This window comes from Equus przewalskii, chromosome 11 (assembly GCF_037783145.1).
Source record: "Equus przewalskii isolate Varuska chromosome 11, EquPr2, whole genome shotgun sequence".
Classification (NCBI taxonomy): domain Eukaryota; kingdom Metazoa; phylum Chordata; class Mammalia; order Perissodactyla; family Equidae; genus Equus; species Equus przewalskii.
Window position 1 is genome coordinate 15,898,050 of NC_091841.1, and position 19,163 is coordinate 15,917,212.

Sequence of the window (19,163 nt, forward strand, 5' to 3'; positions counted from 1 at the left end):
AAAGTCCTATATATATTTGGATGCAATTTAGAACCCCATTCTGTTTCATTGATCTCTGCAGTTACGTACCATTTAATACACAAAATAATTGCATTTCTTCTATAATACATTTTGATATTCAATAAGCCTGATACTCCCTTATTACCCTTCTTTTTCAGAATTATGCCTGTTACTGCATATTTTTATCAAATTAAATTTATCATAAGCTAGGCTAATCACATTAAAAAGTTCTGCTATTTTCAAAGTGTTTGGATTTAGGAAGATGAATTTAGCAAGAGTTTACTTGTTTAGATATTTGAGAATTCCAATCCATGAGGATGGTAAATGTTTACATTCAGTCTTTTTCATGCTCCTCAGTGGTGCTTCACATTGTTTTTCTGTGCTACTTATCCCTTATAGACGGTTGGTTTTCTTTCCCGACCCTGAAAATGCTAGCTAACACTCTGGCTGTAGGGAAAACCATCTCTTTCAGGAAGTGTATGATGTAAGCATTTGATGAGCATCTTTTGGTGCTGCTGAGGTTGTTTTGCTGATGGAGGTGGTCTGTGGCCACTATGTGACGTTCTGCAGTACAAACCATCATAAGTAGCTATAGTTGTGGCCATCTCATGGGAGTTACCTGGGCTGGAGGATTTATTCATGCAACATTTCACATTCTCTTCATAGTCTGGCTACCCTTTTGTGGTCCCAATGTCATAGATCACTTCATGTGTGACCTGAACTCTGTTGAAACTCATCTACATGGACACTCATACCCTTGGTCTCTTTGTTGCTGCCAACAGAGCGTTCGTCTTCTCATTAAACTTTCTCCTCTACATGGTCTCCTATGTGATCACTATATACACTGAATTATCACGGCTTGTTTGGTAGGGGCAAAGCCTTCTCCACCAGTGTCTCTTACATCACTGTTGTCATTTCATTCTTTGTGTTCTGCATATTTGTGTATGTCTCCAATGACCACCTTTTCCATCATTAAGCTGTAGCTATGTTGTGTACCATGGTAAGTCTTATGTTAACTCCTTCAATCTACACCTTCAGAAATTCATGGTGAAAAATGCTGTGAAGAAGCTCAGAGTCACAAGGTGACTCCAATAGACAAATAGTCAAAATATAAAATAACGTTATCACTTAAATGTTGAAGAATTGAAAAAAAGATAATTTCTATTGTTCAGGGCAAAGTGAACACTATTTTTCAAAATTGTGTTGACTGGTGCATAGGTACTCTGAGGAGAGGCCCTGACAGGAAAACATCAATATAAAAATATCTCATTAAGATCAGCATATTACCCAGTTGTTTATCAAACTTTGAAGAACTATCAGAATCTACCTTTGAGTTCTTGTGAAAATGCAGATTCTCAGCACAAAGCTCTAGAGATTCTGATTTAGTGGAACTGTTGATTGATTGACTTAGCTGCCTTTTAAACAAGCATCTTGAAGTTTCTGAAGTAGGTGATCTCTACAGGTTGTTTGAGCAATAGTCCTATAGATTACATTCACATCCTGGAGTTATTTTATTAAGTCATTTTCTGGGAAGAATTCTTCACAGCAAAAGCTGTGCAGATCATCAAATTCTCAAAACTTCCTAATTTTTACAATGCAACCTTGTTACCTACGTAATTGCAAAAGAAGAATGAAGCATTCTTGGAAAAAGAGAATTTGGGGTATTTTTTCTCCAATTTCTCTTTCTGTACTTTGTAGTTTGTAATCTTTTGGCTCTTCTAGTTTGATTCTATTTTTCTTTTTCTTCCCCAGAAAGGAAAGGTTTACCCTCCTTTTTTCTACATTATTTTGACTAAAACATTGTTATTGCAATCTTAACTAGTTATTTACATTGAGAGACTTGTTTTTATTGTGTGAAGAAGATTTCAAGTACCATATATTTTATGAACATTTTTGAGGACTAGGTTATAAGGCTTAATACAGTATTATGGTTAAGAGAACAGAGTTTGAGTTAGACAGTCCTGAGTTCAAATCTTAGTCTTGCTATTTATAATGTGAACTTTGGCAAAACATGACTTCCTTAGGTTTCATTTATTGGGGAATGATGGAGATATTTTCAAGGTCAAATAAAATAATCTGTATAAGCTCTTAGCCGAAAAAAAAAATTCTTGTAAATGTCAGTTATTATGAATACTTTTTATTGCTGGAATTTAAAAAATTATAGTAGAACTAACTCACCTGGCCTAGAGTCTTAAGCTAGTATTTTCTTTTTGAACCTCAGCAACGATCATGTATAATTTCCCAGTTTTCTTTGAGAAGAAGAACAATCTGAGAGTTGACTGGCCTTGTGGAAATTCTGGAGGATAGTGTGGTCTCCCATCTCCTCAGCCATTCCTGAATCTCTTTTTGTTGTTCTCTGATACACATTAGCACCATACCTCCAAAAATTTGGAGGTGATCCAATTGTGGGTCTGATTTCCCTGAAAATATCCATGTTAGGGGTCAAAACAATTTACTATGATTATGAGGTCAACAGAGCAGACAACCAGAATATGAACAGACAAAATAAAGGGAGATATTTTTAGAGAAGATAGAATGGTGCAGTGGTTAAGAGAAGGCTCTGGAGTCAGATTTCCTGGGTTTGAACATGGTCTGGGAATTTTTTTTTTTAAAGATTGGCACCTGAGCTAACATCTGTTGCCAATCTTTTTTTGTTCTTCTCCCCAAAGACCCCAAGTACATAGTTGTGTATTCTAGTTGTAGGTACTTCTGGCTCTGCTATGTGGGATGCCACCTCAGTATGGCTTGATGAGAGCTGCTAGGGCCACATCCAGGATCCAAACTAGCAAAATCATGAACCTTCAAAGCTGAGTGCACGGACTTAACAACTCGGCCATGGGGCCGGGACCTGGGAATTTTTGTAAAACTTGCTATGGCACAATTTCTTCATCTATATAAAGATTAGTGATAGTACCTACCTCATAAAGTCATTGAGCCACACATGTGTGTTAATATTTGGTAAGTGCTTATAACATTGACACATAGAAAACATTATTAAAGTGTTTTCAAAATAAAATAAAAAGCTGTTGACTTGTACTCATCCAGTTTCCAGGTGGGGATGCATCTTGCCCTGCCATTATCTTCTTAGGTGAAAAAGATACCCTCTTGTATGACCAACCCAACCAAAATTATAAACCAACATAATTTTTGTCTTGAAGTTCAAGCAGTTATGTAGGGATTCCCTCATTCTACTGACTTTGAGCTTTGTTCTTCTTTTTCTAGTTCTATAAGGGGTAGCTTAAGATTTTTTATTTGAGATTTTTCTTGTTTGTTGAGGTGGGCCTGTATTGCTATGAATTTCCCTCTTAGAACCACTTTTGCTGCATGCCATAAGAGTGCGTATTTTGTCTTCTCATTTGCATTTGTCTCCAGGTAATTTTTAATTTCCTTTTTATTTCTTCATTGCTCCAATGGTTGCTCAGTAGCATGTTTTTTAGTCTCCACATATTTGTGACCTTCTCATCTTTTTTCTTGCAGTTGATTTTTAGTTTCATAACATTGTGGTCAGAAAAGATGCTTGATATTATTTCAATCTTTTTAAATTTATTGAGGATTGCCTTGTTTCCCAAGATATGGTCTATGTTTGGGAATGTTCCACATGCACATTAGAAGAATGTGTATTCCTTTGTTTGGGGATAGAATGTTCTCTACCTTTGTATTATGTGCTTCTGATCAAGTGTTTCATTTAATTCTACTATTACCTTGTTGAATTTCTGTGTGGATGATCTATCTTTTGAAGTAAGCAGTGTGTTGAGGTCGTCAACTTTTACTGTGTTGCTGTTAATTTTTCCTTTTAGGTTTGTTAAGAGATACTTTGGTGCTCCTGTTTTAGGTGCATATATATTCATAACTGTTATGTTCTTTTTGTGGAAAGTCCATTTTATCATTGTATACTGACCCTCTTTGTCTCTCATTGTCTTTTTTTAATCATGAACTCTCTTTTGTCTCATATAAGTATGGCAATACCTGCTTTCTTTTGTTTGCCATTTGTTTAGAGTATTGCTGTCCATCCCTTCACTCTGAGCCTATGTTTGTATTTAAAGCTGAGATGTGTTTCCTGGAGGCAGCATATTTTGGGGGCTTGTTTTTTAATCTGTCCAGCTACTCCATGTCTTTTAATTGGAGAATTCAATCCATTTACATTTAGAGTGATTCGTGATATATGAGGACTTAATCCTGCCATTTTATCTCTTGCTTTCTGATTGTTTTATATTCCAATTGTTTCTCTTCCTTTGTATTTCTGAGTACAATTCATTTTGGTGGTTTTCTGTGGAAGTTTTCTATTTTTTTATGAATGTGGCTCTGTTCTGGTTTTTTGTTTAGTGGTTAGACTGAGGTTTGTGTAAAACATCTTCTGGATGAGATAGTCCATTTTCTGATGTCCTCTTATCTCCATCAGCCTACTTAGCTTCTATCCTTTCCTCTTCTGGTTCTGAGTTATTGTTGTCACAAATTATTCTGTTTCATATTGTGAGTTTGTAACTAAGTTGAAGTGTTCATAGTTACTTTTGATGATTTCTTTCCATTTATATTTTAAGTTATAATTAATTATTTGCTAATTTGTTCTGAAAGACAGCTGTAAGTTTCTGATTTTGTTTGTCTATTTATATCCTTATTCAAAGCTTTATAAACCTTTGCTTTTTTGTTTCAGATATGAGGACATCCTTAACCATTTCTTGTAGGGGAGGTCTAGTGGCAATGAACTCCCTCAGCTTTTGTTTATCTGGGAAAGCTTTTATTTCTCCATCATATATGAAGGATAGTTTTGCTGGGTAGAATATTCTTGGCTGGACATTTTTGTCTTTCAGTATTTTGAATAAAATTTTCCAGTCTCTCCTAGCCTGTAAAGTTTCTGTTGAGAAATCCACTAAAATCTTGAAGCACTTTCCTTTGTAGGTTATTTTTTTCTGCCTTGCTGCCATAAATATTTTTTCTTTGCCATTAATTTTTGCCAATTTTAGTATTATATGCCTTGGAGAAGGTCATTTTCCATTGATGTAATTAAGAGGTCTATTGGCCTCATGCATTGGTAAGTCTGGTTCCTTACCCAGGTTTGGGAAGGTCTCAGCTGTTATTTCTTTGAACCAACTCTCTGCTCCTTTCTCCCTCTCTTCTCTCTCTGGAATGCCTATAACCGGTATGTTGCTTTTCCTAATTGAGTTCGATATGTCTCAAAGGATTCTTTCATTTTTAAAAAATCTTAATACTGACACTGGCCCAGTGGTGTAGTGGTTAAATTGGTGTGCTGTGCTTCAGTGGTTCAGGATTTGTGGGTTCAGATCCCAGGCATGGACCTACATACCACTCATCATGCCATGCTTTAGTGGCATCTCAAATTTAAAAACTAGAGAAAGCTTGCCACAGATGTTAGCTCAGTGACAATCTTCCTCAGGCAAAAAAGTGGAAGTTTGGCAACAGTTGTTAGCTCAGGGCCAGTCTGCCTCACCAAAAAATAAATAATTAAAAAATAAAATGAAATAAAAATAAAAATCTTAATTTTCTCTCCTTCTCCATCTGAAGCATTTCTATCCTCTAAATCACTTATTCTTTCTTACATTTTTTAAGGATTCTAGATTATTTTTATCTCATTAATTTTGCTCTTTACATGCAGGATTTCTGCTTTTTTTGTTTGTTTGTTTTAATCTCTTTGGTGAAGCATTCCTTCTTCTCATTAATTGTATTCACAAGCTCATGGAACTGTCTTTCTGAGTTTTCTTGTAACTCATTGATTTTCTTGATGATAGCTTTTTTGAATTCTGTGTCATTTTACATTGTAAATTTCTGTGATTTTAGGCTTGGTTTCTGGAGATTTGTCATTTTCCTTCTGCTCCAACTTGTTGATGTAGTTTTTCCATGAAGTTTGAAGAACTAATCTTTTGCCAGTGCCTTTTGTGGTAGTATCAGGTCACAGATTCCACCTGCTACCACTGGAGGTAAGCAGGGGGGTTTCTGATTCTACTCCATCTGCTGAAAATTGTGAGGCCACTCCCACTGGCCAGGAAAGCATTCACACATGAGCTCAGGACTGCTGCTGACCCTTCTTACAGTCACACCAAGATGTGTTCCCACTTTCAGGGCCACAGTGGCACTATGGATGCTCACGCCAACCAGGAAAGCATCCATAGTGTGTGCACAGGCCTGATGTGGAAGGATAGGGAAGTGCTCACCTCTCTCCACCACTTCCTAGGAAGCCAGTCTATCCACCCAACTATGTGATCTCTCAGGTGGCCTGTTGTGTTGTGTGTATCCTCTGTTCATCAATGTTTGTCCCTTTAGTTGTAGATAAAAGGGAGAGAGATAAAGGTAACAGCTCAATCCACCATGTTGCTAATGTCATTCAACCTTAATATCTTTTAGAAAGACTTTCCCTATTTCAGCGTTACCAAAAAAATTCTTCCACAATTTTTTCAACATTTAACTTTTTAGTCTTTTTGTGGTTTTATATTTTATGTTTAAATTTTTGATCCAGATACACTTTATTTTGATGTGAAGACTTAAGAATTAAATTTTAATTATTTTTCTGAATGACCATTTTTATAGATGCATAATTATTTTCCCCCACTAATTTGATATATCTAATTTTTATTCAAAAATATGGCATATGTTTGGATCCAATTCAGGCTCCCTTGTCCTCCATTGATCTCTGTATTCCAGTGGCATTATTAAATAGTAATATTAATATAAAATAATAATTGCATATGATTTATAATACACTTTGATATCTAATAAAGATAGCATTCCTTCATTAATATTCCTTATCAGAACTATGTCTATACTTGCATATTAATGTTTTAAAATTAAATTTCAATAATTCACTAAAGCAAAAACTAAGCTTAGTATTGTCAATACACTTTGATTTAGAAAGAGTTTATATCTTAGAGAATTGAGAATTCTTATTTACAAACTGAGTAGCTCTTTTCACTTAGCAAGTCTTCTTTTATGGTCATATGGATCTAGTATGTTTCTTTGTAAATTTAAACTTCTGAGTTTGTTTTCTATGGTGCTATTGTAAATAGGATCTTAACTTCTATTGTATTTTCTAAGTATCTGTTGTTAAAATGTAGGAAGTCTTTTTTTAAATATTTAAATACGATATAATTTTCACAGAACATCATTCATCTTTATTTCAGTTTAAGTTCTGCAGGTTTTGACAAATACATGCAGTTCCCATAACCACCATCATAATCAATATATAGAACATTTCATCACCAAAAATGTTTTCCATACACCTTTGTAGTCATCTGCTTCCCTTACCTCCAGATCATGGCAAACACTGACCCATTTTTATCTCTATAGTTGTTTTTTCTGGAGTATCATATATTTGGAATCATACAGAATGTCATCTTTTTTGTGTGTGTGTGCGCCTGAGGAAGATGGGCTCTGAGCTAACGTCTGCACCAATCTTCCTCCATTTTATGTGGGATGCCACAGCATGGCTTGACAAGCGATGCCAAGTTGACACCTGGGATCTGAACACACGAACCCTGGACCACCAAAGTGGAGCATGTGAACTCAACCACTATACCACCTGGCCAACCCCCAAAATGTCATATTTTTTCTTCTGGGTTTAGTGAGATATAATTGACAAATTAAAATTGTATATATTTAAGATTTGTAATATGATGATTTGATATACATATATACATTGTGAAATGATTACCAAAATCAAGCTAATTAACACATCCATCAACTCACATTATTACCATTTTCTGTAAGACAACTTAAAATCTAATCTCCCAGCAAATTTTAAGTATACAATACAGTATTAACTATAACTGCCATGTTGTATTAGACCCCCATAACTTATCTTATAACTGGAATTTTGTACCCTTTGAACATCATCTCCCCCTAGGACCTGGCAATCCACATTCTATTCTCTGCTTCTATGAGTTCGGCTTTTTTATTTTTATTTCTTCTCTTTTTTTTTTTGAGGAAGATTAGCCCTGAGCTAACATCTGCCTCTAATCCTCCTCTTTTTGCTGAAGAAGACTGGCCCTGAGCTAAGCTATGTGCCCATCTTCCTCTACTTTATATATGGGACACCTGCTACAGCATGGCTTGGCAAGTGATATCATAGGTCCACATCTGGGATCTGAACCAGCAAACCCTGGGCCACTGAAGCAGAATGTGTGAACTTAACCACTTCACCACTTGGCCAGCCCCAGAGTTTAACTTTTTTAGACCCCACATATAAGTGAGATTGTACAGTATTTGTCTTCCTGTACCTGGCTTATTTCACTTAAAGTCCTCCAGACTCGTCCATGTCCCAAAAGGCAGAATTTCCATCATTTTTATGGCTGAATAATATTTCATTGTTTGTATGTGCTGCATATAACAGTCATCTGAATGAACAAAGAAATGAGGTACCTATAAAACCAATGAACACTTAGATTGTTTCCATATTTTGGCTACTATGAATAATGTCTCAGTGAATACGGAATGCAGATATGTCTCTGAGATATTGATATCATTTCCTTTGGATAAATACCCAGAAGTGGGATTGCTGGATTATGTGGTAGTTCTATTTTCGATTATTTTAGGTACTGTTTTCCATAGTGGTTGTGCCAGTGTACATTCCCACCAAAAGCATTCAAGCATTCCAACTTTTCTACATCATTGCCAATATGTCTCTTTTCTAAGGGCATTAATTTCATTTATGAAATCTCAGCCCTCAGAATCTAATCACCTCCCAAAGGCTACATGTCATAATACCATCATTGAACATTAGGATTTCAACATATGAATTTCAGGGGACACAAGCATTCATACCATAGCAAGGGTTCAATTTCATTCTTTTGAATATGAATATCAACTTTTTACAATGCAATGAAGGCTCTTTCTTTTCACCATAGTTTATTCTTGGTCCCCTTTTCAAAGATCAGTTGATTGTATATGCATGTATTTATTCCTGAGCTTTCTATTCTGTTCCATTTGTCAATGTGTCTGTTTTTATGCTGGTACCATACTGTTTTGATTACTATAGTTTTGTAATATATTTTTATATCAGAAAGTGTTATGTCTCCAGCTTTTTTATTCTTTCTCAAGATTGCTTTGGCTATTTGGGGTCTTTTGTAGTTCCATAGATTTTGCAACTGTTTTTTTCTATTTCTGTGAAAAATGTCATTGGACTTTTGATAGGGATTGTATTGAATCTGTAGATTGCTTTGGATATTGCGGACATTTTAACAATATTTATCCTTTCAATCTGTGAACACAGTATATCTTTCACTTATTTGTGTGTTCAATTTTTTTCATTTATGTTTTATAATTTTCAGTGTACAAATTTTTTACTTCCTTGGTTAAATTAATTACTGAGTATTTTATTCTTTTTGATGCTATTGTAAAAGACAGTATTTTCTGAATTTTGTTTTTGGATAGTTCATTATTTACATATATAACATACTAATTTGCTTATTTGTTGAATTCATTGTTTGTTTATTAATTCTAATAATTTTTGATGGTGTTTTTACAGTTTTTTATATAAAAGATCATGTTAAGTATTTAGTCTTTTAAATATGGCTTCTTTCTCTTGGTATATGCATTTAAGATTTATGCATATTCTTGTGTTCATCAATAGTTCATTCATTTTTTTGTTGAATAGTATTCCATTTTACAGATGTACTTAGTTTATCCCTTTCTCAATTAAGACATCTTGATTTTTTCCAGATATTTTAAATTATGAATAAAACTGCTATAAATATTCACGTGTAAATTTTTGTGTCAAAATAAGTTTTCGTTACACTTGGATAATTACCTAGGAGAGGAAGAGCTGGGTTTTACGGTAAGTGTATATTTGACTTCATGAAACACTTCCAGAATGTTTTGTAAAGTATAGTATATTGTTTTCCACTAGCAACAGACAATATCTTTAGGTTTTCTACAGCTTTGTCAAAACTAGGTATTGTCAGGTTTTCTATTTAACCATTCTAATGGTTCAGTAGTATTATCTTTTTTGAGATTTCAATTTTCATTTGCTGAATGACTATTGAGCATTTTTCAGGTGCTTCTTTGCCATTTATATATCTTGGTGAAATTTCTGTTCTATTCTTTTGACCATTTTATACTGAGTAGTTCATTATTATTGAAAGTTGAGGGTAGTTTACACATTCTGAAAACAACTCTTTTATCAGATATGCGACTTGCAAATATTCTCTCCCAGTCTGTGAATTATCTTTTAATTTTCTTTAAAATATCATCTAAAGAGCAGAATTTCTCATTTTTCTTGGAGTCCAACTTATCTTTTTTCTTTTATTTATCTTTTATTTCTTTCTTTTATGTTTTCATTGTCATACCAGGGAATTTTTGCCTAACCTAAGGTCACAAAGATTTTCTCTGATGTTCCTTTTTAGAAGTCATAATTTTAAGTTTACCATTTACCTCTATGCGCCATTTTGGGTTAACTTTTGTTTATGCTTTGAGGTGCTGAACAAAGTTCACTTTTTGCAAATAAATATCCAATTAGTGCATCACCATTTATTTAAAAGACTATCATTTCTACAATGAATTATGTCTACCACTTGTCATAAATTATCAAATGTGTGGGTCTATTTCTGCACTATCTATGGTATTTCGTTGATCTACATGAATAACTTTTCTCCAATCCAACACTTTATAATAAATTTAGAAAGAAGGTAGTGTGAGTTCTTCAACTTTATTCTTTTCAAAATTATTTTGGCTATTCTAGTTTGTTTGCCTTTCCATACAAATGTCTGAATCAGCTTGTCAATTTCTACCAAAAATAAACACTGTAGTTGGATTTTGTTTAGAATTGCTTTGAATCGATTGATCAATCTGAAGAGATTTGAGATTTTAACAATAATGAGTCTTCCAACTCATGACTCTGGTAAGTCTCTCCACATATTTCATTTTCTTTTGACTTTTTCATCAATATTTTTTAATATCATCAAACTACAGCAATATTTATAAGTTTCATGCCTAAGGATTACATGATTTTTGTTGTTAGTTTAAATGGTACATTTAAAATTTTCAATTTCAAATTTTTCCTAGCTAGTGTATAGATATATGATTAATTGTTGACTATGGATCCTACGACCTTATAAACTCACTTGTTAGTTCTAGCAGTTGTTTCTGTAGATTCTTTGAGATTTTCTAGGTATATAACTCTTTTGTCTGTCAGTAAAGACATTTTTATTCCATGCTTTCCAATATGTTGTGCTTTATTTCTGTTTCTTGCCTTATTGCTTCAGTTAGGACCTGCATCACGTTTTGAACATGGATGGTGAGAGAGGCCATCTTTTTCTTTGTGATCTTGGCACGAAAGTATTTGGGTTTTTGTGATTAGGTATGATGTTAGCTATGGGGTTTTGGAGATGCCTGATAGCATATGTTGGGGGTTATCTTTTATTCACAATCCATCAAGAGTTTTTATCATAACAGGAAGTTGAATGTTGTTTCACTATTTTTTTACGTCTATTGAGATGATCATATGACTTTTACAGCCTGTTGATATGATGAATTACATACATTGATTTTCAAATATAGAGTCAGCCATGCATTCCTTGCATAAATCCCACTTCGTCATCATTTATAATTTTGATTGCTAGGATTTTGTTGACTATCTTTGCACTTGTGTTCATGTAAGAATCTGCACTTTTAAGCTCTTTGTCTAGTTTTGGTATTAAGGTAACTGGCCTCATAAGCTGATTTGAAAAGAGTTTCATAATCCTCTATATTCTGGAAGAATCTCTATAGAATTAGAGTTCTTTCTCCTTTAAGTGTTTAGTAGTATTAAAGTATGAATTGATCTGTTTATTTTACTTTGGAAGGAATTTTGTTATGAATTCACATTCTTTCATAGCAAAAGAGATATTCAGAGTACCTATTTCTTTTTGAGTGAGCTTTGGCAGCTCATGTACTACAAAAAAATTTCCCTTCAAGTTGTCACATTTATGAGCATAAAGCTGTGTATATTTCCTTATTATCCTTTGAATGTTTATAGGTTTCTATTATGTCCTCTTTTTCACTCCTGATATTTTTTAATTTGTGTTTTCTCTTTTTTTTCCTAGGTCAGTGTGGCTAGAAATTGGTAAATTTTATTGATGTTTTTAAAGAATCATCTCTTTATCTCATTTGTATTTCTCTAACTTTTTCTGTTCTCAATTTCATAGATTTGTGCTCTTAATTATTTATTTATTTTCCCTTGCTTGGATTTAACTTGCTGTTTTTCCTTCAATTTCTTAGGTAGGTGTTTAGTAATTGATTTGAGTTGTTTCTTCTTTTCTAATATATGCATTTAATGGTAATTTACATCTAATGGCCGTGTAATGGTAATTTTGTATCTAAGGACTGTTTTACCTGCATCCCCAAAATTTTGAAATGTTGCTTTTCTATATTTAATACATTTAAAACATTTTTGAATTTCACTTTTGATTTCTTCTTTGGCCTTGGATTATTTTTGTTTGTTTAATTCCCAGATATTTGATGATTTTTCCTAATTTTTATCTGTTATTGATTTCCAGTTCAATTTCATTAATAGCCAAGAATATACTATGTATATTCTTGTATTTTTCACATGTTTATGTAGTTTTTATGGGCCAGACCAAAGTTTATCTTGGGGAATATTCCATGTTGACTTGGCAAGAATGTATATTTTGTTTATAATTTAATTTTGAAGTGTTCTAGAGATGTAATAGATTTTTTTGTTCTTGATTTTAAATTTAACTTCTCTTTTTCCAAGGAATATGGTATGTGTGATCAAAATTCTTAAGAATTCATCATTTTTTATTCCCCATATAATTTATCTTGGGGAATGGTGAATATTACATATGCACTTGGATAAAGTGCATATTCTGCTGTTTTTGTCATTAAGATCAAGTTGGATTATGGTGCTATTCAGTGCCATCCATTTCCTTACTGAATAGCTGTCTACATTTATATTGATTAATAGGAGAATTAAGTTGAATTCATCAATTAAAATTGTGGATTTGTTTATTTTGCTTTTATTTCTGTTAATTTTTTCCTGCATAAATTTTGAATTTATCTGGTTAGGTGAATACACATTTAAGGTTGTAATGTGTTTTTGGTGAATTGACTGCTTTTTCCTTATGTTATAGCCCTCTTTTTTCCTGGTAATATTATTTTTCCTAAGTCTGTTTTATCAATGTATTTACTTCAGCTCACTTTTGATCAATGTTTGCATGCTATATTGTTGTCCATTCCTTCACTTTGTCTTTATATTTCAACTGATTTTTTTGTAGACGGCAAGCATATTGTTGAGTCCTGCTTTCTATCCAAACCTAAAATCTTGGTATTTTACTCATTGTTTTTAGACCACTATGTTTAATAGAATTGCTAATTTCATTTTCTCCAAGTGATCTCTTTACAGTTGGTTGTTTTCACCACCATACAAACAAGAGGCAGCCATTGTATTTCTTTGTATTCTCTCAGGTCACTTTTATTTTGTAATATTCATCTCTCTCATTTTAATCTATTTTAGTGATTTTACCTAACTTTTTTAAATCCACAAATAATCAATGTAATGTCCATTCCAAAGCTATTAATTTATTAGATGCCAGGTCACTTGTCTTATAGAAAATTTGAAAGTTTAAAATTGTTTGAGTTCTAATTATACTATTATATTAGTTGTACCTTACTTTTTGGTACATCCTATGAGCTAGTAGTAGCTATAACTAAAGGCATGAATGGATTAAGCTCAACTTTTTTTACAAGAGTTCTTCATGGGTCTTGTACTTCCTATGAAATCATAGCAGAGCATATGCGTTGATGCAAGGTTTGAACTGTAGGTTCACGTTGCATCAGTCTTTTTCAAGATTGTTTTGGTTATTTGGAGTCCCCTGAGATTCCATGTGTACTTTAGAATGGGTTTTTCTATTTATAAAAAACACACCTTTGGGGTTTAATAGTCATTGCAGTGAATCTGTAGATCCCTGTAAGATAGTTTGACATATTAAAAATATTAAAACTTCCAGTCCATGAATGTCTTTCCATTTGTGTCTTTTATAATATCTTTCAGCAGCATCTTGCAGTTTTCAGTGTTCAAGCCTTTTGCCTCCTTAGTTAAGTTTATTCTTAAGTACTTTATTCTTTTTGATGCTGTTATTAATGGAATTGTTTTCTTAATTTCCTCTTTGATTCATTCCTATCTGGTATAGAAATTCAATATCCTTTCAAGAAATTGAGTATAGAAGGAATATACCTCAACGTAATAAATGTCATATAGGTCAAATCCACAGCTAACATCATATTCAACAAAGTTTTAGAGCTTTCCCACTAAAATAGGGAACATATAATTATGCCCATTCTCACCACTATTTGTCAACATGGTACTGCAATAAAAATTCCCCTGAAGTTTTTCTTTTTCTACAGATAGATCACGTCATCTGTGAGGTGAGATAATTTTACTTAATTAGCTAATTTTTACTTAATATTATTACCTGTAGCAGTGCTTCTAATGGTAGCAACTTCCTATCCTTTGCATCTCACCTTAAACATTATCTTTTAAGCATGGCCTTCTCTGATGACCTTATCCATAGTAGAATTATCCCTCTTATGTTCTGTCACAGTGCCCTGCTTGGTGTCTTAGACACTCTGAATAAGGCAATAATTACTTTATTAAACTCTCCACTTATTTATTGTTGGACTATCTTATAAATATGTAAGGCCCATGCAGGAAGAACTTTTTACTTTATTTTACTTTTGTTTTATTTATTGCTGCATTCCCACTCATAACACAGTTCCTGTTTTGGAAATTAGCAAAAGAAACCTTAACTAAATTTGAGTCCAGAAACCTACAGGGGAAAGTCTCACATCCTTTCAAATATCCTAAAATACACCAAATAAAACTACTAAACTACTAAACAAAGGTTCCTCTCCCCACCTGACAATGGCCCAGCCAATTGGAAATGCTATCACTCAGTCAATGAGCTGCCATTTCCTCCCTGAAATGATACTTTCCCCCAGGTACTTCCTTTTAGAAGATCTCCTCCCAACTCCACCTTTTCCTCTATAAAAGCAAACTCCCCTCATTTGTTTTCCAGATTTGCCTATGGTTTGCTATAGAATGCACATCCAAAATTGCAATTTCTTGGAATATTCCCCAAAAAACTCATCTTCAGGGTGAAATAACAGGCAAATTTGCTTTCTAAGTTGACACTGGCATAAAATAGGTGGTCTTAATTTTTAGGAAGTAATTATTAATTGGATAAATAATTAGTTTCTAAATCTAAATTGGTGACAAAAATTTGTAACATATTTTACCACACTTTAAGGCACAATAAATTGAGAATTAAATAAAAGAAAATAAAAATTTGCTATGTCAAATGAGGAAATGCTCAATAACCTAATCTTCACTGGAACAAAATGACTGGGCTGATATTTTATTCTTGACTGCCAGTAGTCTTATAATGGTTTAAGGGTTTTTTTCCTCCATGTTACATCTTTCTGATGCTAATTATGTGATTTTGGCTAGTAGTATCTTTACATACAAATGTTCTTTTAAATTCTACTGAATTTACTTAAGCAAGAATTAGTCTTGGACATATGCCAATTCCAGCACTCAATGATAAATGTAGTCAAAAGGGATGAAATTTCCAATGATCCTTTCTGCTTTTGGGAAGAAGATGCTCTCCTTTTAAGAAGTGTTCTGAACTTTCAGGAGGTCCTTTGTTATGCTTAAAACATGCCATAAAACAATAACAAGAATGTCTCTCAAAATCTCAAGTCAAAAAGTCTGACTATACAAACATGCCAGAATGAGAAGGACTAAAGAATTGAATGATATTTTTCTATCCTGATGTTAGTAGGAAAGAAGTTACTCCAGAAAAGTTTCCCTGGGAAATGGATAGTAACTATTCTTATATATAATTAGAATTCGCTTGCCTTTTTGATAAATTATCCTAACATGATAAAGTTTTGTTTTTCTGTATGCACTATGGAAATCCTATTAAATAATCTGCTGTGAAAATAAAAACAATCTTCTAAATAGCCAGAAAACTCCATCAAAAAAATGGACAGACAGCTGAATGAAACAAAATATATCCTCAAGTCATAATGCAGCTTTTTGCCCTCTGTTGTCATGCTGGATGAATGAGAAATTCTAGGTCCCTATGAGTGAATTAAAAAGTCTTCCTTCAGATTATGAATAAGCCACCACAAGGTAAGTCTCACAGTACATAGTGAAAACCAGCTTCACAATTGTGTGAATTTTTCCTTTATATAAGAAACTAAATCACTGTGAAATAAATCAAACAGAGTCCAATTCTAGTTATATCACTTAAACATGTGTGACCTTGGGAAAATTAATTAGATGTTCTGAGCCTCAATTTATTCAACTGTGAAATGGGGCTTACAGTTCTTGTTACTGTAAATATTAAATATGATATATTAAATTGTGAGCATATGATTGGAATCCACTGTATGGGTTTTGAGCAGTAGTTGATAAAATAACAATAAGATTTTTAAAGGGTCATTTGAGTTGCTTCAGGTGAAAAAGTTGGAGGGCAGAATGAAAGTGGAGAGACTTGGCAGAAGTCTATTGCAGTGGGCCAAGAAGAAAATAGGGGTTAGAGAATGATCAAATTTGTGATGTTAGAAAATACAGTCAACAAAACTTGTTAAATTTATCGATAAGTAATATGAAAACAATAAAAGAGTGAGAGCCACTGTGATATTAATTGTCTGAACAATTACATGGAAGGTGATGCCATTTAATGAGATCAGGAATACTTATGTTTATTGCGGAAAAGTAGAAATTTAGCAATTTAGTTTTATAAATACTAAATTGGCATCCAATTAGTGGTCTAAAATTGGTTATGTTGCATATATATGTTTAAAAATTAAAGGAGAAATAGGAGCTAGAGAATTTACTGGTCACAGAAGTGCTTGAGAACTTTAATGAAGTGCTTCAGAATTTACTGGTGACAGAAAAGTGAAATATCCATCTAAAGACCCTAAAAAAAAATGGTCTCAATGAGATCTGAGACAATCCAGGGTAGTGACCTATCATTCATAATTTGATCTGCTCACTTTGAATGCGTAAATTACCTTAAATGGGTCTCAAGTATTACACTTTTGTGACTTTATGAATGGTTCACCTTTTCACAGAATTCCCTTCCCATCTTCTCTTGCTCTTTCACTTTTTACTTAAACTCAGCTAAAACATTGCTTCCTCTGGGAAGCCTTCTCTGATTTCAGTTTGATTGATATCTTCCTACACTATGACCTTTAGCATTGTGTGAATGTTTTTATAATGATACTTATTACATTAGTCTAGAATTGACTGATCTTTCCTTATGTATCAAATCACTGAGGTTAGGCAAGTATGTCATATTTAATTTGGTAATCACAGTGTCCATAAGACTTTTGAGACAAATAGATACTCTGTACACATTCTATAAATTGAATGAACAAACAAAATATTGAATTTATAAAACATTTAAAAGTTTTCCCACTTGCTTTGTAGATAAAGTGCTTCTAATATCTGAAGTCAGCACCTACAAAGACTAGATGGAACCAATGAACAATGTGGCTTAATAGTCACATTAATGTGACTAATGTGACTTATATGATTTAATAGTTTTTCGCCTTGTCTTATAGGTAAAGTGCTTCTAATATATGAAGTGCTCCTAATACATGAACCAAGGAAAAATGTGACTTACTTTGTCCTCTTGGGCCTTACACAGAATTCAAAGGAGCAGAAAATCCCTTTGTTATGTTTTTGCTCTTCTATATTTTGACCATGGTGGGCAGCATGTGCATTATGACTGTAATTGCCAGAAAGACACTGAACTCACTGATGTACTTTTGTCTTGCCAACCTGTCATTTATGGATGCCATTTTCCCCTCCATCATTAATCCCAGAAATATTTCAGACTTGTTCTATGGGACAACTACTATATCTTTCCCATCTTGCATGACCCAGCTCTTTACAGAGCTCTTTTTTGGTGAATCAGAGATCTTTCTTCTGTTGGTGATGGCCTATGACTACTAGGTGGCCATCTGTAAGCCCTTGTATTATTTGGTTGTTATGAGGCAATGGGTGTGTATTATGCTGCTAGCAGTGTGTTGGATTGGAGGTTTTCTGCATTCGGTGTATTATGCTGCTAGCAGTGTGTTAGGTTGGAAATTTTCTGCACTCATTAATTCAACTTTCCACTATTTGTAGGCTCCCATTCTATGGTCCCAATGTCACTGATCAATTTTTCAGTGACATGTACCCCTTACTGAAACTCATCCATACTGACACCTATATCATTGGCCTTTAGTGGTGGCTAATAGAGGACTGATCTGCACTGTTATGATTTTGTTCTTCCTCATCTCTTATGATGTCATCTTGCAATTTCTAAAGAATCTTAGTCAGGAATGGAGACAGAACACCCTCCAGACCTGTGGATATCTTCTTTGTTCCCTGCATTTTCATGTATGTAAGACCTGCAGAGACATTACCCATTGACAAATTACTGATTGTGTTTTATACAATCAGCACTCCCATGTTGAATCCACTAATCTACGCTGAGAAATTCACAGATGGCAATTTCTATGATGAAGCCCTGCAGAGGAAAATCATATGTGACTCTAAATAAGTATGCCATTCACCATGAACAGTCCTTTGACATTAAGGCCAATTTCTTTGGTATGCAGAAATTTTCATAAATCTCATGCAAACTTTCTTTTCTCCACAGGAATTATGATATGTTTAACTAAAGAATGAACTATAATTGTATAATATATATATAAATGAGCTTTCATTATAATTTAAAAATGAACTATATGTTTGTACTGTTAATAAGAGTTTCCTTATAGACCATAAGCTCTATAATGTTTTGTTTATCACTGTAGCTAGAAAGGTGAAATTTGTGTAAAGTGAGGAGTCAATAAATAATATGAAATGAATAAGCCAATGAAATATCTACAGAGTTCTGCTAATTTTTAATTAATTTCTGCATTTACTTTTATTACTTTCTTTGTAACTCTGAGTATTATTTTTAGCCAGATTGCTGTCCCTTTTCTTCATTCTATTTTTTGTACTAGTTAAAATACTTAATTCTCCATAGACTATCTCTTTATTCAATTTGATTTGCATTACATATGAAATTTTTAATGTCATTTAAGTACTTTTTAGATAAAAATTAAAAGTGTAATAGATAATAAGGGATATTAAATTAATTAAATTAATTAATATTTTT